The following is a 25,262-nucleotide window of genomic DNA, read 5'->3' on the forward strand; positions in this document are numbered from 1 at the left end:
TTTTCAGTGCCTCATACCAGCTTGCTCCACTGCCTCTCTTCAGTATTTAAGCTTCCAAAGCAGTATGGCAAACCGCAATGGGAATAACATAAGCTTTCCTCACAGCGAACAATGGCCCTACAACAAAGGGCATTAACTCAGAATGGAGGGAATGAAACATCCTCCCGGAGGGCATAAACTCATCCTCCAAAACATGAAATTGGAGGGAATTAAGTCATCCTCCTTTAATTGAACAAGAATCCTGAAGACTGTTTTCCGACTTTCTCCCAAGGACGGAATCTCCAGGAAACAAGACCAGAACCTGAAATAGATTTACAGCAGATAGCATCAGACAGGGAGGGATCATGGCTGCATCTGCTATGACTAAAGGAAAGAAAATAATCACGGTAAAAACCTAATTTTCCCTTCCTTGTCATCAAGCAGATGCAGCCATTACAGATGGGATGTATCAAAGCAATCCCTAGAGAGGGTGGGAACAAGCCACACCACGCACCAGCAGTTGCGCTCCAAAATGTGCGTCCCTCCAGTTTCAGCCCAAGAAGAGGAAATTCCTCTAGTGGAATGCGGCTTAAAGGCATCAGGCAGAGGCCGGCCGGCAAGCAAATAAGCTGAAAAGATAGATTCTTTAAGCCAGCGGGCAATAGTGGCTTTAGACGCTGGAGACCCTCTGCGAGGACCTGATAGCAAAACAAACAGATGATCAGAGGTCCTGAAAGAGTTAGTAACTCGCAGATACTGCAGCAGAGTCCTGCGCACGTCCAACAGGTGCAATTGCCCAAAAGATTCTGGAAACTCCTCCTCGACAAAGGAGGGCAAGAAAATAGGTTGGTTTAGGTGAAATGCTGAAACCACCTTAGGCAAGAAGGAAGGCACGGTCCGAACCGTGACCCCGGACTCTGAAAACTGCAGAAAAGGGTCTCTACAGGACAGCGCCTGGAGCTCTGACACCTGTCTCGCCGAAGTAATGGCCACTAACAAGACAGCCTTCAGCGTCAAATCTTTCTCTGAAGCACGCCGAAGCGGTTCAAAGGGAGCACCCTGAAGGGCCTTCAGCACTAGCCCCAGGTTCCAAGCTGGACGAGGTGCACGCAAGGGAGGACGGAGCCGAAGCACTCCTCTAAGAAACCGTGCCACATCCGGATGAGCAGCTAAAGACACGCCTTCAACCTTGCCATGCAGGGAGGCCAATGCTGCCACTTGCACCGCAGGGAATTATAGGCCAAGCCTTTTTGTACACCATCCTGCAAAACGTCCAGAATCGGCGAGACAGGAGCCCGCAGGGGTGTGATCTCTCTGGAAGCACACCAGACTTCAAACTGGCGCCAAATCCTGGCATAAGCCACGGAAGTGGAACGCTTGCGGGCTTGCAGGAGAGTGGTAATTACTTTATTGGAATAGCCTCTGCCTCTCAATTGCGCCCTCTCAATCGCCAGGCCATAAGACCAAATCGGCCGGCGTCCTCCATGATCACCGGACCCGGTGACAACAGGTTGGGAACCAGAGGTAACTGAAGGGGATCCTCTATGAGCATCTGTCGGAGGTCCGCATACCAAGGCCTCCTGGGTCAATCCTGGGCGACGAGAACCACTTCTCCTGGATGCAGCCGAATCCGCAGGAGCACTCGCCCTATCAAGGGCCAAGGAGGGAACACATACAGTAGGCCCGGAGGCCAGGGTTGAGCCAAGGCATCCAACCCCGCCACGTGAGGATCTCTCCGTCTGCTGAAGAAGCACAGCACTTTGGCATTGGAGCTTGTCGCCATTAGATCCATCACGGGCTTGCCCCACTTGGCACATATCTGCAGGAACACTTCGCCTGCAAGTTCCCACTGCGCTGGATCGATCTGATGCCTGCATAGATAAACGGCTTGCACGTTGCTCTGACCTGCAATGTGAGCTGTTGACAGAAACTGTAGATGCAGCTTGGCCCAGTGGCAAATTTGTTCGGCCTGCGCGGCTAGAGCTCTGCACTGAGTGCCGCCTTGTCGATTTATGTAGGCCACTGCTGTCGTGTTGTCCGACATCACTCTGACAGCCAATCCTTCCAGGGTCACTTGAAAGGCCAGAAGCACCTGAAACACCGCTTTCAACTCTAGGCGGTTGATGGACCACTCCGACTCCTCGGCTGTCCATAGACCCTGGGCATGCTTCCCCTTGCAATGTGCGCCCCAGCCTTTCAGGCTGGCATCTGTCACCACTAGGCACCAATCGGGGAGCGCCAGCGGCATTCCTCGCCGCAGCATGCTGTCTGAGAGCCACCATTCCATGCTGAGTTGGGCCGCAGGGAGCCAAGAGAGTCTGCATTGGTAATCCTGAGATACTGGAGACCATCTTTGGAGTAGAGCATACTGTAGAGGTCTCAGGTGCGCTCTCGCCCAGGGCACCAGTTCCATGGTGGCCGTCATCGATCCAAGCAGCTGGACAATGTCCCAAGCTTGCGGGCGGGGCATCCTCAGGAGCAGACAGACCTGATTCTGAAGCTTGCACCGCCTTTGCTCGGGTAGGTACACATACCCCGAGGCTGTGTCGAACCTGGCCCCCAAATATTCTAGAGACTGCGAAGGGGTCAGGTGACTTTTGGCCAAATTGACGACCCAGCCCAGAGATTGAAGTACTGAGACCACTCTGGCTGTTACATGCTGACTCTCTGCAGCAGAGTTTGCTCGAATGAGTCAGTCGTCCAGGTACGGGTGAACCCGAATACCCTCTCGCCTTAGAAAGGCAGCTACTACCACCATAACCTTCGAAAAGGTGCGGGGAGCTGTGGCGAGGCCAAAAGGCAAGGCCTGGAACTGGAAATGCTTTCCCATCACCGCAAACCTCAGAAACGTCTGGTGCGGGGGCCAAATTGGAATGTGCAAGTAAGCTTCTTTCAGGTCTAGAGACGTGAGAAACTCTCCTGGCTGTACCGCCGCAATGACGGAGCGCAGGGTTTCCATGTGAAAATGCCGCACTCTCAGGGACTTGTTTAATTCTTTTAAGTCCAGAATAGGGTGAAAAGACCCTCCTTTTCGCGGCACCACAAAGTAGATGGAGTAGCGGCTGCAGCTGTGTTCAGCGGGAGGTACCGGGGACACGGCCCCTATCTGAATCAGACCTCTACCGCCGCCCGTTTGGCGGCAGAACCGCATCGGGACTCCACAAACACGTCTCTTACAGGGGCGTCAAAATTCTATTCTGTAACCGTCTCTGATCAGGTCCAAGACCCACTGATCTGAGGAAATGTTGGCCCACTCCTCGGCAAAGAGGGAAAGACGTCCTCCGAGGACAGGACTCGAGGAGAGGGCCGGCGCACCATCATTGAGAGGGTTGCCCCTGAACTCCAGGCCTTGAGCCAGTGGCTGTGGAACGTTTGTCCGAGCGAAAGGAGTTCCTCTGCTGAAAACGGGCACGAGAAGTGAACCCAGCAGAACGCCCCAGGCGGTACCTTCGAGCTTCACGGAAGCGAGGCCTGTAAGAGGAGTGGACCGCCGTACCCTTAGAGGAAGGCCGAGGCCTATCTTCGGGCAAGCGCTGGGGTTTAGCCTCACCCAGGCCCTTCACAATTTTCTCCAACTCCTCACCAAACAGGAGAAGGCCTTGAAAGGGCAACTTCACCAACCTTTGCTTAGAGGCCATGTCCGCCGCCCAATGCCTTAGCCAAAGAAGACGGCGAGCCGCCACTGCTACTGCCATGTGTTTAACCGAAGCTCTGACAATATCATAAAGGGCGTCAGCAAGAAAGGACAAGGCTGACTCCATCTGCGGAGCCACATCTGAAAAGGGCTCCGCTCCATCACCGGGCTGTTCCACTGCCTGTTGCAACCAAGCCAGGCAGGCTCTAGCAGCATAACAACTGCATGCAGACGTCCGAATAGTGAGACCTGCAATTTCAAATGACCGTTTAAGTGCTGATTCCAGTCTACGGTCTTGAATATCCTTCAGGGCAACACCTCCTTCAACAGGGAGGGTAGTTCTCTTTGTCACAGCTGTGACTAGGGCATCCACTTTAGGCATAGCAAAGTGAGCCATATGCTCCTCACTCAGAGGGTATAATTGCCCCATAGCCCTGGAAACTTTCAAAGGTCCCTCGGGGTCAGCCCATTGAGCTGAAATAAGCTCTTGGATGGAGTCATGCAAAGGAAAGGCTCGAGCAGGCTTTTTGGTACTAGCCATCCTAGGATTTACAGAGGAGGCTGTGCCACTGGCAGGGTCCTCAATAGAGAGAGCCTGCAGGGCATCAGAAATAAGCGCTGGCAGCTCATCACGGTGGAAAATCCTCACCGCGGAGGGATCGTCCAGATCCTGAGTCACTTCTGCACCAGACTTTGGCTCCTCAGACCATGAAGGCCTGCCAGAGTCCTCCGAATCCTCGCAGCCCGACCACGGGGGGGAAAATGGAGGTGCAGCACTCTCTGAAGGGGAATGAGCCCTTCTGCGCTTCATATTCTGCCAATTATCAGGGAATAACGCCTCAGAGGGCATACCCAGGCTAGAATCCACCGGGGGGGGGGGGGGGGGGGACATTAGAAGAGGCCCATGCCGGGCTTTGTGGGAGAGCTCTTTTAAGCATGTATGCTTTATGCATTAATAAGACAAAATCAGGGGATCTCTGCCGGGGCTAGTAGCTCCCATATCAGCCTCACTCCGAGGCCTCCCCCCGGGCTCAGGACTCTCCGTCTCAGCGGAGGTCGCGCCATGTGGTAAATTCAAAATGGCGCCCACTGCCAGCTCAGAGCGTGAAGAATCGTCGCTCGCCATGCTCGGGCCAGCTCTAACATCTGTACAGCACGATTTACAGAGCCCCGCTGCTGATCTGCGCTTGCCACACTTGGAACAGTGGTTTACTGTCTCCGCAGCCATCGCCGAAAACGGCGGTAAAATTCAAAATGGCGGTTCGCGCCAAAATCGCCACGATCGCGGGCCCACCCCGGATCAGAAAACACTCTTACCTCACTGGACCGAGTATCACAGCTCCGGTCCCACAGAAAAAGGCAAGGAAAAACCTCTGTTCCTTTTTTTTTAAACGCTGTGAGGAAAGCAGAGGTAAATAGAACTCCAGAGGCTCAGGTGAGTGGGAAAGGCAGGGAAAGGGCGAACCTATGTGCCTGCATCCACTGTTGGTGGGGAAGGACAGGGAAAGCTAAGCAATGTGTCCACATCCACGGAGGTATGGGTATGGCAGGGAAAGGGCGAACCTAAGTGCCTTTAAAGTGAAGCTGCTATAGCCTCCAACACCCTGCTAACAACTGGCAAAAGCACAGGAGCAACCTCCAGACAGATTTTAGATGGAGCTCGAAGAAGCTGCAGCCACTCTGCTAGGGGAGATAGAGAATACTGAAGAGAGGCAGTGGAACAAGCTGGTATGAGGCACTGAAAAAAGTGTGCTCTCTATCTCCCTCTGCTGGTTGATGGACACAACCCATCTGTAATGGCTGCATCTGCTTGATGACAAGGAAATATATGTGTGTGTGTGTGTGTGTGTGTGTGTGTGTGTGTGTGTGTGTGTATATATATATATACTGTATATATACACACACACACACATAAGTGTTCACTTATCTTTGATGAGCTGTAATTAAAACTGCTTGTTTCTGTGCTCACATACGGTTTCTTTAGAAACAGAAAACAGATGTAATGAGCACAGCATTAAAAAAAAAAATAAAAGAGTTTATATTCTATGATATGTATATTGCTAGACCCGTTCAGGAAGTTTGAAACTTTTTCTCCTAACTATAACAGAGATTTTAGATAGAAAATGGGTTAGATGGGCTGCAAAGGATGCTTTCTTGTCCTGGCCAGACAGGGAGGGTTTCTGAGCCATCCATGAGTTTTGTGTTTGTTGTTGTGTTGCTGTGTTTGAGGTTTCACTTTGTAGTATAAATAGGGATACATTTTAAATTGATTGTTACAGATTCTCAAACTGAGAATAAGTGAAACTTTCAGAAAAAAAAAAAAGAAACAGCTCCTTTTGTTTTGTACATGGTCTGCTTTATCAACTTCCTTTTTCTGGCAAACACTGCCTTCCTTTGCTAAGTACATAAGTACATAAGCACCGCCATGCTGGGAAAAGACCAAGGGTCCATCAAGCCCAGCATCCTGCCCCCCCCCCCCCCCCCAAGAAATGTTAATTTAATAATAATCAATGGACTTTTCAGGAATCTGTCCAAACCCCCTTTAAACTCAGCAAGGCCAGATGTTGTCACTACATTCTCCGCCAATGAGTTCCAGAGTCCAATTACGCGCTGAGTAAAGAAAAACTTTCTCTGATTTGTTTTAAATCTACCATATTCTAGCTTTGTCTTGTGTCCCCTGGTTCTATTATTGTTAGAAAGTGTAAACAAATGCTTCACATCTGTCCGCTCCACCCCACTCATTATTTTGTAGACTTCTATCATATCACCCCTCAGCCGCCTTTTCTCCAAGCTAAAGAGCCCTAGCAGTCTTAACCTTTCCTCATAGGGAAGTCGTCCCACCCCTTTTATCATTTTCGTCGCCCTTCTCTGCACCTTCTCCAATTCCTTTATATCTTTTTTGAGGTGCGCCGACCAGAATTGAACACAATATTCGAGGTGTGGTCACACCATGGAGCGATACAATGGCATTATAACAGCCTCATGTTTGTTTTCCATCCCTTTTCTAATAATACTCAACATTCTGCGCACTTCCTTAGCCGCCGCAGCACAATGAGCAGAAGATTTTAACGTCTTATCAACGATGACTCCCAGATCCCTTTCAAGGTCCGTAACTCCTAAGCGAGAACTTGCATGACATAGCTGTAATTCGAGTTCCTCTTTCCCACATGCATCACTTTGCACTTGTCAACATTGAACTTCATCTGCCATTTGGACGCCCAATCTCCCAGTCTCGTGAGGTCCTCTTGTAATCTTTCACACTCCTCCTGCGATGTGATGACCCTGAATAACTTTGTGTCACCTGCGAATTTAATTACCTCACTAGTTACTCCCATCTCTAGGTCATTTATAAATACGTTAAAAAGCAGCGGTCCCAGCACAGACCCCTGAGGGACCCCACTAACTACCCTTCTCCATTGAGAATACTGGCCATTCAACACTACTCTCTGCTTCCTATCTTTCAACCAGCTCTTAATCCATAATAATATACTACCTCCGATCCCATGACTCTCCAGTTTCCTCTGGAGTCTTTCGTGAGGTACTTTGTCAAATGCCTTCTGAAAATCCAGATACACAATATCAACCGGCTCCCCTTTGTCCACATGTTTGTTCACCCTCTCCAAAAAATGCAGTAGATTTGCTGGTGAGGCAAGACTTCCCTTCACTAAATCCGTGCTGACTTTGTCTCATTAGCTCATGCTTTTGTATGTGCTCTGTAATTTTATTCTTATTAGCCTCTACCATTTTGCCCAGCACCGACGTCAGACTCACCGGTTTATAATTTCCCGGATCTCCTCTGGAAACTTAAAAAAAAAAAAATCGGTGTTACATTGGCCACCCTCCAATATTCCGGTGCCACACCTGATTTTAGGGATAAATTGCATATTACTAACAGTAGCTCCACAAGTTCATTTTTAAGTTCTATTAATACTGGGATGAATACCATCTGGTTCTGGTGATTTACTACTTTTCAGTTTGCAGAACTGCCCCATTACATCGTTTAGTTTCCCTGACTCGCCTGCTTCAAATACCTTTTCCGGCACCGGTGTCCCTCCCAAATCCTCCTCGGTGAAGACTGAAGCAAAGAATTCATTTAATATCTCCGCTACAGCTTTGTCTTCCCTGATTGCCCCTTTAACACCACTGTCATCCAGCGGCCCGACCGATTCTTTAGCCGGCTTCCTGCTTTTAACATACCTAAAAAACTTTTTGCTATGTGTTTTTGCTTCTAACGCTAACTTTTTTTCAAAGTCCTTCTTAGCCCTCCTTATCTCCGCTTTGCATTTGGCTTCACATTCCTTATGTTTTATCTTATTATTATTACTAATATTAGAGATACATTAGCTGCTTTTTACTTTCCATCTCGAAACTACGTGCTATTTTTTTACTTCTTTGCTTGCCTCATTAGGATTTATAGTTTTTATAGCTCCACTTTATTGGTTTGGGTTCAAAACTTATCATAGACTTTTGTGATTCTATGTAGTAAGTTTTATAGAAGGATACCTTTAATATTCATTATGAGCTTTACACACAGAATTTTGCCTGTATTTCCTGTTATCCATACAGGTTCCGCATTTTACATTTTTGTATTTCTAATAGGATTTTAACTTTTATAATAGTTGTAACCTGACAGTGCTGTTCCCATCAAGGGGATTTCCTGAAGCGCTGATGTATTCTTATCATAGCAGCACTGAAACTGAATGGATTCTTACCTGCAAGTTAGTTATTATAGTAGAGACCTGCAGTACTTAATGTGTTTAGCTCATCACTCTCATGATTAAGAGATGTAAGATCAGGGTTACTGTATCTCAGGTAACGGAGATTCTAGAGAAATTACCCCCCCCCCCCCCCCCCCCAGAAACAGTGAAACTAGACCACTGTTTAGATTTAAGAAGTTTAGGGGGTTTTTTTATGTTCCTTGAATGAATATGTTTTTAGCTGATCCATAACCTTTCTAGGCAACTGCCTAGTTAGCCCTAAGTTGTTTACCTTGTCTTCTGTTTAATTTTACACACGGGTCCAGTCTGGTTTACCAACGGATCTTGTCAAAATGGTAGTTTCGTGAAATACTGACTTCCTGATTCTTGCACTACTCCAAATGTAGAACTTACATCTGTGCTGTTTATCTTACAGCTTACAACTTAAAGCACTTTTTTTTAAGGCTTACTGTTGTTACATTGCACTCAAAACTGGACATGTTTTCATTCATTTAAATTTCACATAAACTGTGAGACCTCAGATGACTGAGATCACTACTACTACTACTACTACTATTTAGCATATCTATAGCGCTACAAGGCATACGCAGCGCTGCACAAACATAGAAGAAAGACAGTCCCTGCTCAAAGAGCTTACAATCTAATAGACAAAAAATAAATAAAGTAAGCAAATCAAATCAATTAATGTGAACGGGAAGGAAGAGAGGAGGGTAGGTGGAGGCGAGTGGTTACAAGTGGTTACGAGTCAAAAGCAATGTTAAAGAGGTGGGCTTTCAGTCTAGATTTAAAGGTGGCCAAGGATGGGGCAAGACGTAGGGGCTCAGGAAGTTTATTCCAGGCGTAGGGTGCAGATCAAAGAGGAATTGCCACACAGGAAAGGTAAATCTAGATGAACATTTAAATTTAAAAAATATTAAGATATAGATATTTTGTGTATCTAGAAAAAAATTCTTTTATACTGTCATAGAATAAAGACAGTACATTTTTACTCAACTGCTTGTTTGCCCTAAGAGATACGCTATTAGCCATCTTATTTGGGACCATTATCTGAGTGCAAATTTTCACAATTTATTATTTTAGATTACCTAAATTTAAGCACTTTTTCAGCTTTGTTTTGTATAAATGAGGAAACTGCTCTTCACTTAGTTTTCATTAATTTGCATTTTTTAAAATTGGATACTGATGTAATTTTATTTTTCTACTTTGCTTTTCCATAATTGTAATATGCCTATCTAATGATTTGAAGCTAAGGCTTACCTGTAGTTACCCAAAGAAGAGAAAACTACCATGATAAAAGATTTTAAATGTATGTTTTGAATTGCCAGGGAGAAATTGTATATGAAAAGTTACAGAGGTGCTCAAATAGATAATTTGTAAAGTAATTATCTGCTCATGCGCACTGTTTAACAGAACTTCTTGAGAATAGTCATATGATAGGAATACATGTTATAATATGCAGCATGTCTAGACAGTACACTGTAAGTTGGTTAAAAGATTTGTGGAAGTGAATATATGTGGAAGTGTTTGAACATGTATGTGACTTATTATATACTATTTGGCTATAGGCTAGAATAGCAATTGATTTTATTCTGAATTAACAATAACTAGAAAATATTAAGATATAAAATCTGAGACCAACATTGGGCACACATTAAGTGAATTCTTATTTTGTATGACCTGAGGCCTAAGCTGAGGCCCTCTTTGCCCTGTTTTATTTACTTATTTTATTCCTTTGAGTCATATTACAGATTCAGCCTATCTACTCCACATTGACACTTTCCAGAAACTGCATGCCATTTCATATGTGAAACCCTGACTGTGGATACTCTAATGCAATTTTGTGCCATCTACGTCTTACCAGGAAAAAAAAATGCTGACAAACGCTGACCGCTGTTAATTCATCTGTTACATGGACTTTTTTTCTACTTTTACTCATGTCTTCCTTATCTTTCTACTAGGTTTCCTGTGGTCTCCCATCCCATTGTTCTAGAACAATTTACAATCTGTAATAACATTTCTGTCTTACTTCCCTCAAAATTCACAAGCCAGAAGGGGGAATAGTATTGAAGGGGTAACCAGAAACCCCAAAGCTCTGCAAGCAGAAGACCTGGTCCATAGAAAATACTACACACACACAAGACCAGAGTATGTTGGACCCTTTAAAGTTGAAGCCGTAACAGCTACTGCAGTTAAACTACAAGACCACACATCTGGGGTTCATATGAAAGACATTAGAGTCTTCAGACAATTGACCAGAGGACAATTAATCTAACTGTTACATGCTACAGAAAAACAGACTTTTTAAATTACTGAAGCTAGAGCATCAAAATAAGGAAGTGCAAGTGCATCTAACACAGCTAGTACTGAAAGATACGCCTAAATCTGGAAGTGTACCTGACACTGCAGAGGCACTTCAGCATTAATTATACTTTCTATAAGACTGTTTGGACTTCTTTTCTTTTTGCCTCATTCTTTGCATTTAATTGGTATATGCTACATGCAAACAATACGCATTAAGCATCACAACTTCCTCTTTTTCTGTCTAAATACTTTACTTCTACAACAAACAATTAAACACACCCTATCTTCTGCTAGGAAATATAGAATTCTGACTGTTACACATGAGTTCTTAATTTTGATTTTATTTTGCATAAGTTGTTTTGCATAAAAATAGGATACTTTCTTAATATTCCAACCTTTTTCTATTTAACTTCCTTTTTTCCACGTAATCTCTAAGCATTTAAAACAAGTGTTAATTCTATACCTACTAATTACCCTTACACCTACATACATTTTTGATAAACATTTAAACTTACTTTTTTAAATTTTTTTTATTTTAGAAGTAACATTGTATCTTCCAAGCATCCCGATTCTCACAGCAGCCACACCCGAAGGGGACTCAGACAAGATCAGCAAACACAGGAAACTACCCCGTCACTTCCCCGGGAGTGGCTGACACCATAGAACTTAAAGTTAACTCTTGTAGGACTTTTCATTGTTTCAGACTTGCTTTTATTTTGTTAAGTTTTGATTTCCTTACATAACACAGGAATTAGTTACACGAACCAACAATTCCCTTCAGAGTTTTGACTGGTCTCTCTCTCATAGCTTTAGGACTTGTCTTCCTGATTATTTTCCTTTTTGGTATTCTATTATTTGCTGTTTAGAATATTCTTTCTTTCCTACAGAATTAGAAGCAGATTACCACTGTATGAACAGAGCTTACTGTGGCTCCTTTTCCCTTAGACCTTGACACGGATTACTATGGTACCATAGATAGGAGCTAACTTTTCAAAATTATTGGGGGTGCTAAGCCCAGTAGAAAAAACCCTTCCATGGACACATACAATGAATTTTCTGAATATTGGGGGTGCTCAATTAGCCACAGCACTCACAGAGTCGGCTCCTATAGGCATGGGAAAGTGACTCCAGAGTGATAACAATAATGACAAATTTTGCAAATCCCTTGCTTTACTGTTTTCAAATTTGCCCAAAGAAGCTAGCGTGCCTCCCACCTCACAGTCAATGTTTAAAACTTGTTTGGTAAGGACAGGTATTACCAAACCCCATTTTCTTCCTTTGGAGTTATATACTTATAAAGGTATATGGGAATTACCCATAGAAAATGTTGCTACCATTTCACTCTGTGAGGGAAACCCTAACTGTGCCTTCAGCTTATTTTTAGTTACTTCATTGGTAATCTTAAACACACAGACTCCCCAACTAGTGTCTCTCTTATGTTATATGCATATTATTCAGGTACCAAAATACCCTTAGATCAACTACATCTTAATGAATATTTCACATAAACATTCATAAAGATTGTATTTCATGAATTCAAATGCACACTTTTTCATCTATTTATGTAGTGACCTCAGCGGTGCTCACTGCCAAAAAAGTTTGTAATGGCAATGTAAATAGCACCTAATTCTTCACTGGTTCACTATATTATATGATTCTATTTTTTGAAAGCCTTATAAATTAAACAACTTATCTGTAGAATCTTTTTTCTATCGGACCACGGGGTACAACAGTATAGTGAACCAGTGAAGAATTAGGTGCTATTTACATTGCCATTACAAACATTTTTGGCAGTGAGCACCGCTGAGGTCACTACATAAATAGATGAAAAAGTGTGCATTTGAATTCATGAAATACAATCTTTATGAATGTTTATGTAAAATATTCATTAAGAAGATGTGGTTGATCTAAGGGTATTTTGGTACCTGAATAATATGCATATATACTGTGATACCAATTGGAAACTGGTTTAAATTTGCCTTAGGTTGAGTAATATACTGGATAAATATGGCACGTCTCTTATGTTATAGCTACCTCTTAGTGCTCATGATTATGTGGCCATGACGGGTAAAGTAAGGCCCAGAAATCCCAACCTGCTTAGGGATTTTAGGATACCTGCAACCTAAGACAGCCTACAGACAGAGTACTAACCATGTCCCTTTTGAGTTTATGGTAATAACGACCTAAATCAAGATTTGATTTTGAGGTGAAAGCAAACACCTAGGTGCAGGACTAGGCTACTTGCAAGGAGCACTAGCCATTCCCATATTTGGTGAAGGTCTTACTTTAAAGAGACCTTCAAGGGGGGAAATGTCTATTATCATTACAGCTATGAGCTTTGGTTCGGCCTGACTTTGGTTCAGGATCTAAAATGAGCAAAAACCTTACAGGCCCATGACTCTAACCTGAACTTCAGTGTGACTGCAGAACTCATGATCTGTTGTGCAGCAGAATGAGGAACGGACGTAAGTGGAAAAACAGAGTAACATCGTTGAGCAACCTGGTGGTCACAGATGTTTTAGTGAAAAACAGAACAAGATAACTCCTCAAGAAGATGACTTAGATTTCCAGTAAAAGCTAGACTATTATTAAGCTTTTCCAGTAAAAACTAACCATCTCATTACCATAACCAATCAGTGTTAACCATTATATTAGAATATCCAATAGATGGAATTGTTGTCAGATTGCATATGTATGACCTGTTATGTTAATGAGCGTATATAAGTGATTGTACTTACTACTTCAATGGAGAGACACACCTTTGTGCAAGCAAGGCTGTCCTCCCCTGAGAAACCAATCAATTGTATCTGAATTGGCAAGTAATCCTATTGCTTTCTCATAAGTAGCCTTGAGTCTTTTATATCTACTAATTGGCTTCGGCTGGTAAATAAAACATTAGAGACTCAGACACAGAAAAACATCAATGTGTAGCTGTGATACTGTACTCCCATAAGCAATTGATTGTAATGTACAAAGTATTTGATTGGATATATATTCTTTGGAGTCTCAGATAGAGCAGTGCTTTTGTATAGCAATGTTCTGTATGCCCATTGAGATATCACTGATCAGATAATTGTACAAATACTTGATAAGAAATAAGTTATCTAATTAAATTCCTAAAGAGATGCAGCCTTGGGTGATTTATTTCTTCCTAGGTATTGGTGGGTAAATCACCATATTGGGAGGGATAAATTGACCCTAAAAAAAATACATAGGGTGAAGAGCTTTTACTGCAGCGAACATAGAGAAAGAGAGAGATAAAGGCAGAGAGAGAGAAAGAGAGAGAGAGATTGAAGAGGATCCATGGTAGTGTAGGGGTATTTACCTGAGATCTCACCTTTGCTGGTCTTGGCCTTTACAAGCCTGAACCATTCTTATAACAATATGGATTCTACAGCCTGTGACCTGAATACATCTGTAACTATCAGAATCCAGCTTTCTTGCAAAGAAAAATTACAGCTGAGCACTGCAAGATTACTTCATCCAAGGACATATTCTTTGTTGCAAACTAGCCCCGTTATCTCCTGGGAACATTGGAGAAGAGAGAAAGACGGCTCCAGGAGTATGGCGATCAGATAGGGAGTTTGCATGCCATTGAACAAAGGCTCGCTTCTTGACCCTGAAGCTGGCTAGACATTATGTCATCGTATGTGTTTGGTCCACAGGTATCATCTGACCCTGGGATACCAAAATGTTTGGACCGAAGAGAATCAGTGGGGACAGAAACACCAGAGTGGAAAAGAACACCAGATGAAGAGAGAAACACCAGAGGATTTGCAGGTGAACAGAACGCTCGGAAGAGCCAGAGACTGATTTTCCTAATGCCAGTGAACTACGTGCCTTGTAACCAACTGACAAGGCTTGCTCAGCTACAACATCAGGCCTTATCTAAGACTGTACAATCTGCATCCAGAATTCAACTCTCGGACCTTATTCCTGGACTGGGAGGCTCGCTGAGACTTCAGCTCGAGCAGAGGAAAAATCTGCTTTTCTACCATCGGGAGTCTATAACAGACGGCAAAGTGAAATAACAGGATACATTACCTATGGTCACGGGGATAATTAGTCCTTAGTTTTTGTCTGAGACAGATAGGTTTACTTCAGGACTTCTGGTCTGTGTATTCATCTGCTAACTGTGTTTTGCATAAGACGTGTAAATTGTGAGAAGGAAGAGGCTGTCCTACCCTGGTTAGGCCCCTAGAGGGCGCTGTTCCCCTAAAATGTCCAGGGAGAAGGGCTGGGTGAGTCACTAAAGGGAAGCCAGTAGGGGGTGTATAGCAGGAGGTCGCTAGGACCGAGGAGAGTCCTGGGGATAGAAACAGGTGCAGCAGGTTATGGGCTGGGTCCTGTTTAGCCATTAACCACTTAATACCTGAGTGGTGAGGGACAGAGGAGGAGCTGGCAGCTGCAGAGGAGAGCTGGTAGTTGAAGCAGGAGGATCCCCATGAGAAGTACTGGCTGAGCCCTATGGCCTGGTGGTGAAAAGACTGTGGGTCAGATGAAACGACTGTGTGTCTAGAACAGTGAAGAGGTACTGTGTGTCCGGGACTGAGTTAATATTGAGAAAAGACTGTGTGTCTAGAGCTGTGGGCTACAAAGAGGGACTGTGTGTCCAGGACTGAGTTAGTACTGAGCCCAAATGCCTGTGTGAGAGGGCTCAGGGGGAAGAAATCTGTTGGGTTTGAACTGTGCAAGAAGAAGTGTTTTAAGCTAAAACAAGTGTGCCCCAGAGGCGGGAATAAAGATTTGTATGAGAAAAATCCTGTTGATAAGACCTGACTGTGTTTGCCTTTTTGAGAACCAGGTCACCCCGAGTAGAAAGGGGTAGGATACTAATTTGCATAAAATCTGCATACTGAGAACCAGCTCACCCTGAGTGAAAGAGGGACCTGGGATCCTGAGGTGGGAGCTTCATCATCACAATAGCCTCATCATTTTCACAAAATAAGTTCTTATAAGAATTAGGATTTCAGGATTATACTGGGTTGTGTAATCACTCCTTTAGTTAGTCCGTTAGGATAATTATTGTATTATCTATTCTGGTGATAATCTATTTTTATAGCAAGTTATTTTTGTATTTTGCTTGGCATTTTGCTTCAGTACTGTTTATATATATTTTTTTTTCTTTACATAATAAATAATAATATATTCCATCTGTGGCATGGTTTCTTTTAAAACAGCTAGCTTGTCATTCAGGCTATAGAGGTACACCTCCCTAGACACGTCCATAGGATTGCTATTTGGTAATGTTCTCTAATATATAAGTACCTCTAGCATGCCTACATAATAGGAGCAAGTCCTGGTCCCAATTCTTACATAATTGAGGTAACTTGTTTGGTTCCCTTTCTTAATTAGTGGCAGCTCATTTTAGCCTTTCTTAGCTGGATTTCATTTCCGTACTGGCTAGTTGTTCTGAGGCTTTTGTTTTTGTTTTCTGATTTATGGCTTCTCAGCTGACTGGTGCCTGAGTTTTATTGCTCTGTTAGTTAACCTGTTAGTGTCTGGTTTCTGGCACTGCTTGCTCTGAGTCTTTTAAGATGGCAACACCGTTATCTGAGTTTTCTGTGCTTGCCTCCGCCGCTCTCAGCAAGTCTAAACAGGGCACCTCAATTGACTCATTACTACAATTGTTTAGGGGGGCTTCTCATGAAAGTACTTCTGCCTATTCGTTGGTGTTAAATAATGTCTTGCAGTGTAAAGCCCGTTTCACTGTGGTGGGGCTCTCTGAGCTTAGCTGTACCTTGTTTGCATTGAAGGACTCTTTAATGTATGAGCTGAAGTCTGCTGCTGTTAAACTTCCAGCTCTTGAATTTGACCTTCAGCACTCGCGGGAGACTGTGGCTTCTCTCGAAAGGGAGCATGCTGATTTACAGCTGGCTTTAGACAGCAGCCCCACTCCAGCTTCTGCTGAAGGGGGGGGGGGGGGGGAACTGGCAGTGCCCAGCCTCCTCCACCATGCACTGAATGTGAATTACTTCAGGGAACATGTCTTTCGTTGGGAAGGGAGAGGTCTCAGTGTGAGGAACGCTCCCACTCCCTGCAGCTTGATATTACGTAGAACGATGCTTCTCTTGCTTCTGTAACTCAGCAGCTTGCTGATGTTCAGCGAGCACTGAGTGGATAGACTCAGGACACAGTGAAGTTTCAGACTCTTTATAAGGAATTGAAACATAAGTATGAGAGTAATTCTCTTGCTTTAAGCCGTGATTTACTGCTTGCTTGGGGAGACTCGCAGTCTGCCCAGGAAGCTTTGCACAGAGCTATTGTGGAACTAACATATTTAAAGGAGAAAAATCACTCACTCTCTTAGTGTTTACATCAGGCAGTGCATGAAAGAGATTCTTGTTCTAAGACCTTGCGGGAGTGTAAGGGAGAGCTTGATGCTGTTAAACAGGAAGTGTTTAGTATACGGCAGTGCCTTGACTTTGTTCCTATGGACCTTCACAACAGTTCTAGCTACAGGTCTCCAAACCCTACTCCTGAACAGGTCAGACTTTCTGATCGGTTCTGGAGCCATACGCAGGAGCCCGACTACAGCAGCTTCAAGTTGCTGTCTACGGATTGGACAGCGTCAGCTCCTCCACACCCCTCTGTCCGGCCCAGATCCATAGCTCCTAATGCTGTCAGCATTAAACCTGATCCTCTGCTCCGCCCAGGAAGGTCGCAGCTCCCTACACCACCTGAGGTCACTGGTACAATTAGTCATGTGCTCCACCCAGGAAGGTCACAGCTCCCTGCCCCACCTGATGATGTCACCAGTACAAGTGGGCATGTGCTCCACCCAGGCAGGTCTCAGCCCCCAGCACTACCTGATGACATCAGCAGCACAACAGCACCACTGTTTTCTTCTGCTGGTGAGCAGCGGTATTTCACTCAGACACCCAAAGGTACTACATTATCTATGGAGAAACACTCACAAATAATGAAGTTACTTCACACTATGAATAAGCCTTTTAAAGAGTCTTCTAAGGCATCAATACACGCTCACCTGGATACAGTGCATGAAATCTTTCAATCCTTACAAGTCCATTGTGATTCAGATAAACGGCTTTACTTAAATGGACGTTCACTGAAGAGTGCCAAAATTATTTGAAGGCTGTACTGACTGACAACCCTGACCTGTTTACGGTGGAACAAGCATTAAAGAAGCGGTATGGTCTTTTTGCGGATTCCACGAAAGCCAAGCATGCAGCATATAATATGTGCTGGGGTCCCAAATGAGAGTCTGCGTGAATTGGCCTATCGCCTGAAGCAAGCATTTTACCTGGGGGGGGGGGGGGGGGGGGGGGAGGCTGCCCCAGATGCTAAAGATCTTGAATTTGGTGACTTCAGAAATCTTTTTGTGAAAGGTCTGCCTGACCAACTGAAAATTCCTTTGGCAGGAAAACATGAAGAACCTTTTTCCAGCCTTCTGAAGCAGGCTGAAGATATTTTTGATATGTGTCGTGCGCAGCCCGTTGCAGCTGCGCCCAAATTAGCTTCTAAAAGTTGCCCCAAGGTGGCTCCACCCAACGTTTGTGTTGTCACATCCACGCTTTCTCTTGAAAACAAGGTGTCAAGTCCTTCTACACAGTCATGGGTTGGCAGTACCCAGCCTTGCCAGCCAAGTGGCACAGCGCCTCCTACTGCGGAGGGCCAACAACACCTGAAAAAAAGCGTTTTAATCAGAGAAAGTGGGCTGCGGAGAAGATCCGGGCCCTAGAAGCACAGATTGATCAATTGCTGGCAAAACATCAAGGTTTAGATCCTGGTTCTACACCGAAACCATCATCTCCACAGAAGAAAGGAGGCAACTTCCAGAAGACCAAAGAAAAGTCTCCTGAGCTGACCACCGCGACTGGGCCTAGTGTCAACTCCGTTGAGGTGGAGCCTCCGTCCTCTTCAGAGGAAGAACAGGCATGACTAAGTGGATCTGCTCATCCTTCATCAGCTATTGTGTCCACAGTTTACGAGGATGCTCTGTCTTCCAGCAGTGAGGAGTCCTCCATGACCAATGCTGATGCCCAGCCCTCGAACCCGAAAGGGCCTCTTATGGGACTCGATCAAGGAAAACAGGTATTTTCTGGGTAAACTTATTCCTAAAGGTTACAGATATACCTTGGATCTGTTGATTCAACAGAAATTTTCCTGTCAGGGTCTACGGGATACAGTCTCAGAGGTGACTTTGATTACCCAGGGACTGTTTCAGAAACTTGAGGCATTTCTAGGGAGAGGTCGGGATGCGCTGAGTGTCACTCCATGTGACTTGTCACTGGTGGCCTATGGCAATCAAAGCATCGGTACTATGGGACAGGTTTGGCTTTCCTTGCAGCCCGGCGGATGACTGTCAAGCACCCTGCCATCATTACTACCAGTGTTGGTGAAGAATTCTTGATTGGAAATGATCTTCTGAAGAGATAACGGCCTATTTTGGATTATGTCCAAGAAGTTATCTGGTCCCAAGTCACCCATCCTATTCCTTATGGGAGAGTAAAGCACTTGAGCACAGTCTGTGGGTCCAGCTCTATGGAGCTTAGGACACCTCTATTCAAATTAATTTCCAGCGTTCAGCAAACCCTCACATTCTGGAGCTCCAGTGGGATGACACTCTGAAGGGGGGGGGGGGGAAAGCAGCATGGTGAAGTAATCCGAGTCCAGAAAGCTTGCATAGCTGACACTGTTCTACATGCTGACAATTTGGAGATTATTTTGCATGACTCGCCTACTGCAGGTGACTCGCCAGATACTGCTGTCGACATATCCCAGGACGACTCTTCTTCCACTTCCAATCCTGATTCTTTGCATCCTCACCGGTTGACTGCCATCCAACAGAAAGATGATGCCTACACCATCACCGTCCAGATAGCTGACCTTCCAATCACTTCAGTCCACTTTGCTGTTGCCAAGCGATGTTTCCTTCATCAGTGACACTCTGTATTGCCGTCTTCGCAAGTCTGTGCAACTTTTTTTTTTGTTACATTTGTACCTTGCGCTTTCCCACTCATACTACTACTACTTAACATTTCTAAAGCGCAGCCCGGGTTACGCAGCGCTGTACAATTTAACAAAGAAGGACAGTCCCTGCTCAAAGGAGCTTACAATCTAAAGGACAAAAAGTGCAGTCAATCAAATTGGGGCAGTCTAGATTTCCTGAATGGAGGTATAATGGTTAGGTGCCGAAGGCGACATTGAAAAGGTGGGCTTTGAGCAAGGATTTGAAGATGGGTAGGGAGGGGGCTTGGCGTATGGGCTCAGGGAGTTTATTCCAAGCATAGGGTGAGGCGAGGCAGAAAGGGTGGAGCCTGGAGTTGGCGGTGGTGGAGAAGGGTACTGAGAGTGGGATTTGTCCTGTGAGCGGAGGTTACGGGTAGGAGTGTAAGGGGAGATGAGAGTAGAGAGATATTGAGGTGCTGCAGATCACATGCATTAGTAGGTTAGTAGGAGAAGCTTGAACAATATGCGGTATCTGATCGGGAGCCAGTGAAGAGAATTGAGAGGGGTGATACGCGCATATCGGTCAAGGCAGAAGATAAGACGTGCTGCAGAGTTCTGAACGAGTTGAAGGGGGGATATATGGTTAAGTGGGAGGCTGGTGAGGAGTAGGTTGCAGTAGTCAAGGCGAGAAGTAATGAGAGAGTGGATGAGAGTTCGGGTGGTGTGCTCAGAGAGGAAGGGGTGAATTTTGCTGATGTTATAAAGGAAGAAGCGATAGGTCTTGGCTGTCTGCCGGATATACACAGAGAAGGAGAGGGAGGAGTCGAAGATGACCCCGAGGTTGCGGGCAGATGAGACGGGGAGGATGAGGGTGTTGTCGACTGAAATAGAGAAAGGGGAAAGAGGAGAAGTGGGTTTGGGTGGAAAGACAATGAGCTCAGTCTTGGCAATGTTCAGTTTCAGGTGGCAGTTGGACATCCAGGCAGCAATGTCGGATAGGCAGGCCGAAACTTTGGCCTGGGTTTCCTCAGTGATGTCTGGTGTGGAGAGATAAAGCTGGGTGTCATCAACATAGAGATGATATTGGAAGCCATGAGATGAGATCAGCGAGCCCAGGGAAGAGGTGTAGATTGAGAAAAGAAGGGGCCCGAGGACAGATCCCTGAGGAACTCCAACAGAGAGCGGGATGGGGGTAGAGGAAGATCCATGGGAATGTACTCTGAAGGTACGGTGGGAAAGATAAGAAGAGAGCCAGGAGAGGACAGAGCCTTGGAATCCAAATGAGGATAGTGTGGTAAGGAGTAAATTGTGATTGACAGTGTCAAAAGCGGCGGATAGGTCAAGGAGGATGAGGATGGAGTAGTGACCTTTGGATTTGGCAAGGAACAGGTCATTGCAGACTTTAGGGAGTGCTGTTTCTGTCGAGTGTAGAGGGCGAAAACCGAATTGAAGCGGATCGAGGATGGCATGAGGGGAGAGAAAATCAAGGCAGCGGCTGTGAACAGCGTGTTTAAGTATTTTGGAGAGGAAGGGTAGGAGGGAGATGGGGCAGTAGTTGGAAGGACAGGTAGGGTCCAGTGATGTTTTTTTGAGGAGTGGTGTGACTACAGCATGCTTGAAGGTGTAAGGGACAGTTGCAGTGGAGAGAGAGGTTGAGGATATGACAGATGGGGGGGGGGGTGACAGTAGGAGAGATGGTGTTTGGTAAGTTGGTGGGGATGGGATCAGAGGAACAGGTGGTGCATTTCGAGGAGGAAAGAAGGTGGGCAGTTTCCTCCTTGGTGATATCAGGAGAAGAAGAGAAGGAGGCCTGGGATGGTTGGTTGAGGGAGTGGGTTAAAGGGTGAAGAGGAGGAGGTGGCTTGGTAGTGAATTCGAGGTTGATCTTCTGCACCTTGTCGCGGAAATAGTCAGCCAGTGATTGAGGAGGGGGGAGGGAGCGAAGGGCACTTTGAGGAGAGAGTTAAGGGTGGTGAAGAGACGACGAGGGTTAGAGCCGAGTGAATTAGTCAATTGGGTGTAATAGTCCTGTTTGGCAAGGAATAGGGAGGACTGGAAGGAGGATAGCATGAATTTGTAATGAATGAAGTCATTATGGGTGCGAGATTTCCTCCAGAGGCGTTCAGCAGATCGGGTGCAGGAGCGAAGGTATCGGTTGCAAGGGGTCAGCCAGGGCTGGGGTTTAGTAGGCCTTGTGGAATGGGAGGTGGATGGTGCAAGGTTGTCTAGAGCACAGGAGAGAGTGGCATTGTAGGCAGAGACAGCCATGTTGACAGACTCGGTGGACATGATGGAAGGGAGGAGATTAGAGATACTAGAGGATAAGGTGGGAGGGTCGACAGCCTGGAGATTCCTGAAAGTAGTGGTTAGTGTTGGGCGGGACTGAGGGGGAGGGTGATGAAGTGTGAAGGTGATCAGGTGATGATCAGAGAGAGGAAGAGCTGAGGCGCAGAAATTGGAGAGTGAGCAGATAGAAAAGAGGACGAGGTCAAGACAATGGCCAGTTTGGTGAGTAGGGGTGGTGGAGCTCAGCTGAAGGTTGAAGGAGGATGTCAGAGTGAGGAACTGAGAAGCGTAAGAGTCGGTTGGGTCGTCGGCGTGTATGTTAAAGTCTCCAAGAATGAGGGACGGAGATGAGGGTTCAAGAAAAACGGAGAACCAGGCATCGAAGTTGGTAAGGAAGGGGGGGGGGGGCTTATCAGGGGGGCGGTAAATGACTGCAACTCTGAGTGGCAGTGGGTCGAAAAGACGGATGGCGTGAGCTTCAAAGGATGAGAAGCAGTGAGACTGTGATAGGGGGAAGGGTTGAAAACTGCAGGAGGGCGAAAGTAGAAACCCGATGCCTCCTCCGCGGCCAACTGGGCGGGGAGTGTGGGAGAAAAGATAACCTCCATGGCATAGAGCCGCGACTGAGGCAGAGTCATCGGGGGTGAGCCAGGTTTCAGTTAGGGCGAGCAGTTGAAGGGAACGGGAGATGAAGGGATCATGGGTGAAGGAAAGTTTGTTGCAGACCGAGCGGGCATTCCACAGGGCACACGAGAAGAGAGAAAAGGGGGGGAGGAGGGGAATAGAGATGAGATTGGAGGCATCCCGGAATCGATTGCATGGATAGGATGAGGACAGGTGTGGGGGACCTGGATTGGGATTGATGTCTCCCGCGGATAGCAGGAGAAGGAGCAAGAGAGCGCGGAGGAGGGTGGGGAGGAAAGGCGACGAAGACGGGGTGCGCTTAGGAGAAATGCGGATGGGTTACTGGCAGGAAGGAAGTGTTGAAGGTTGAGAGCTAGGAAGGGGGGGGGAAAGGAGAGATGGTGAGGTGGTGAGGGACGGGGGTGGTGGGTAGGGTATTGCAGTAGTGAGCGGGACGGGGGAGGACATGGGTGGGCAGTGAGTACCTGCAGTAGACAGTGGTAGGGGGAGAAGATTAGGAAGGGACAGGGCAAGGAAGAGGATGTGTATAGGGGCCATGGGTAGTGACAGAGGTGTTTACGGGAGCATATGTAGTGACTGAGGTGTTAAGGAACAGATAGAGCAGGAAAGCAGAACTGGAGGCTTAGGACTGGGACAGCATGCAGCAGCAGGGAACAGAAGGGCTGGCGGGTAGGCAGGTGGAGTGACAGGTAGATTGGCAGGTGGGGAGGTAGGTAGATGGGTGAGCAAGCAGGCAGGTAGGTTGATGGGCTGGGGGGCAGGCAGGTTGATGGGTGAGCTGGCAGGCAAGAAAGTTGATGGGCTGCTAAGCCGGCAGGCAGGGAGTCAGGTAGGTGGTTGTGCAGGCTTGAAGGCAGGCAGGTACATGATGGGCTGACAAGCAGGCAGGTTGGTTGATGGGCTAGCAGGCAGGCTGGCAGGAACAGATGAGAGCAGTGAAGAGCTCAGCAGCAGGACTGGAACAAGCTGGAACGGATGGACTGGAACGAGCTGGGTCAGGCGGACTGGAACAAGCTGGTAGAAGCTGGAATAGGCGGACTGGAACAAGCTGGAGTAGATGGACAGGAAGAGGCTGGAGCAGAGGACAGCTGAGCAGCAGGACTGGAAGAATCCTGCAGGTTTAATAGACTGGGGAGAAAGTGAGCCTATCTAGCCACGGTGAGCAAGGAAGTCAATTTGCTTAATCTTTTTTTCCCCAACCCTGCATAGCCATCATCTAGAACGCTGAAAACAAAGCATGCAAACCTATGAGCAGCTGCAAGGAGGTTTAATAGACAGGAATGGAAGTGAGCCTGTCTGGTCCATTGTAGGCGAGGAAGCCAATTATTTAGTCTCTGTTTCTACTATCTCTGGGCAGCTGTCATCCTTTACACTCAAACAAAGCGTGTAAAACTAAGAGCTGTTGCGAGGAGGTGCGACCCGATCCGCGACTTGGTCACCAATCGCTCCTTTGATGCGTTGGGTGATGTAATCGGGGCCTATTCCAGCGCCACTGACCTGAGGCTAGGGCCGTTGCTATTTTTCAGCGATGATCTGGAACGGGGGTAGCCACCGATCGGTGTTCCTCCGAAACTGGTCCCAGGTAATCGGCGTCGCCTGTCCTTCTACTTGGCGGATCGGTCGGGTCGGGACTCAGATCTCCGCGTGGGCCCTGTACAGCTTTTATAGGGAGAGATTCAGTTACCTCTCCGTGCTTAGGGTGGTCTTCTTAGTCGGCTGGGGCCCGATCGCTGGAGGCTGTCGCGTGGTCCCACTTGCCAGCCTTTGCTGGGCGAGGTTCAATGAACTTGCTCTGCGCAAGGGAGGTTTATTGATGGTCACAGCAGGTTCGACGCGGCTTACATATTATATACAGGTACTTATTTGTACCTGGAGCAATGGAGGGTTAAGTGACTTGCCCAGAGTCACAAGGAGCTGCCTGTGCCTGCAGTGGGAATCAAACCCAGTTCCCCAGGACCAAAGTCCACCACACTAACCACTAGGCCACTCCTCTGCATAGCTCCCTTACCTTGTGTGCTGAGCCCAGGGCCGTGCCGATGCGGTAAGCGAGGTAAGCGCCGCAGGGGGGCGCCCACCTCTGGAGGGCGCCGCCGCGGTGCTTACCCTCGCCCCGGCGCCCCAGCCCAATCGTGGACTTCGGACGTCCCTGCTGCCCTCACAAGCGTAGCGCTTTTGCGAGGCAGCTCGGGCTCTCCCTCCTTCCTTCCTTAGTTCCCGCTCTGGCTCCCCGATCAGCAGCCCCCCCCCCCCCCCCCCCGTGTTTTAACCTTTACGCGATGTCAATCAATGAAGAACGCACACCAGACTCGTTTCCAGCTTCTCTCTTCACACAGTGTCCCGCCTTCAGCGTCAGCGATGATGCATTTCCTGTTCCCGCGAGGGCGGGACACTGTGTGAAGAGAGAAGCTGGAAACGAGTCTGGTGTGCGTTCTTCATTGATTGACATCGCGTAAAGGTTAAAACACGCGGGGGGGGGGGGGCTTCTGATCGGGGAGCCAGAGCGGGAACCAAGGAAGGAAGGAGGGAGAGCCAGCGCTGCCTCGCAAAAACGCTGCAGCCTGCCACATGTAGGGGAGAGGAGAATTGTTGGCGATGTATGGATGCAGGGCAGGGAGAGAGAAGAAATCATTGGACAGGAGGGAAGGGCAGAGCAGGGGAGAGAATTGCTGACAGGCATGGATGGGAGGGCAGAGAGGCATGGATGGGAGGGCAGCAGCAGGGCCCAGGGAGAGGACAAATTGCTGGAAGGGGAGGGGAGAGAGGAGGATTGCTGGCTATGGATGGAG

The 25,262-nt window shown here is 46.7% G+C and overlaps 1 long non-coding RNA gene across 1 annotated transcript in view; it reads left to right on the forward strand.

Moving 5' to 3' along the window:
* The window catches only part of LOC115466878, a 126,910-nt gene that overhangs the window by 89,864 nt on the left and 11,784 nt on the right, over positions 1-25,262 (forward strand). Inside the window, exon 2 of the long non-coding RNA XR_003941609.1 lies at positions 2,356-2,362. This is a non-coding gene — a long non-coding RNA (uncharacterized LOC115466878). The remainder of the gene's footprint in view (positions 1-2,355; positions 2,363-25,262) is intronic.

Source organism: Microcaecilia unicolor, chromosome 3, assembly GCF_901765095.1.
Source record: "Microcaecilia unicolor chromosome 3, aMicUni1.1, whole genome shotgun sequence".
Taxonomy (NCBI): Eukaryota; Metazoa; Chordata; class Amphibia; order Gymnophiona; family Siphonopidae; genus Microcaecilia; species Microcaecilia unicolor.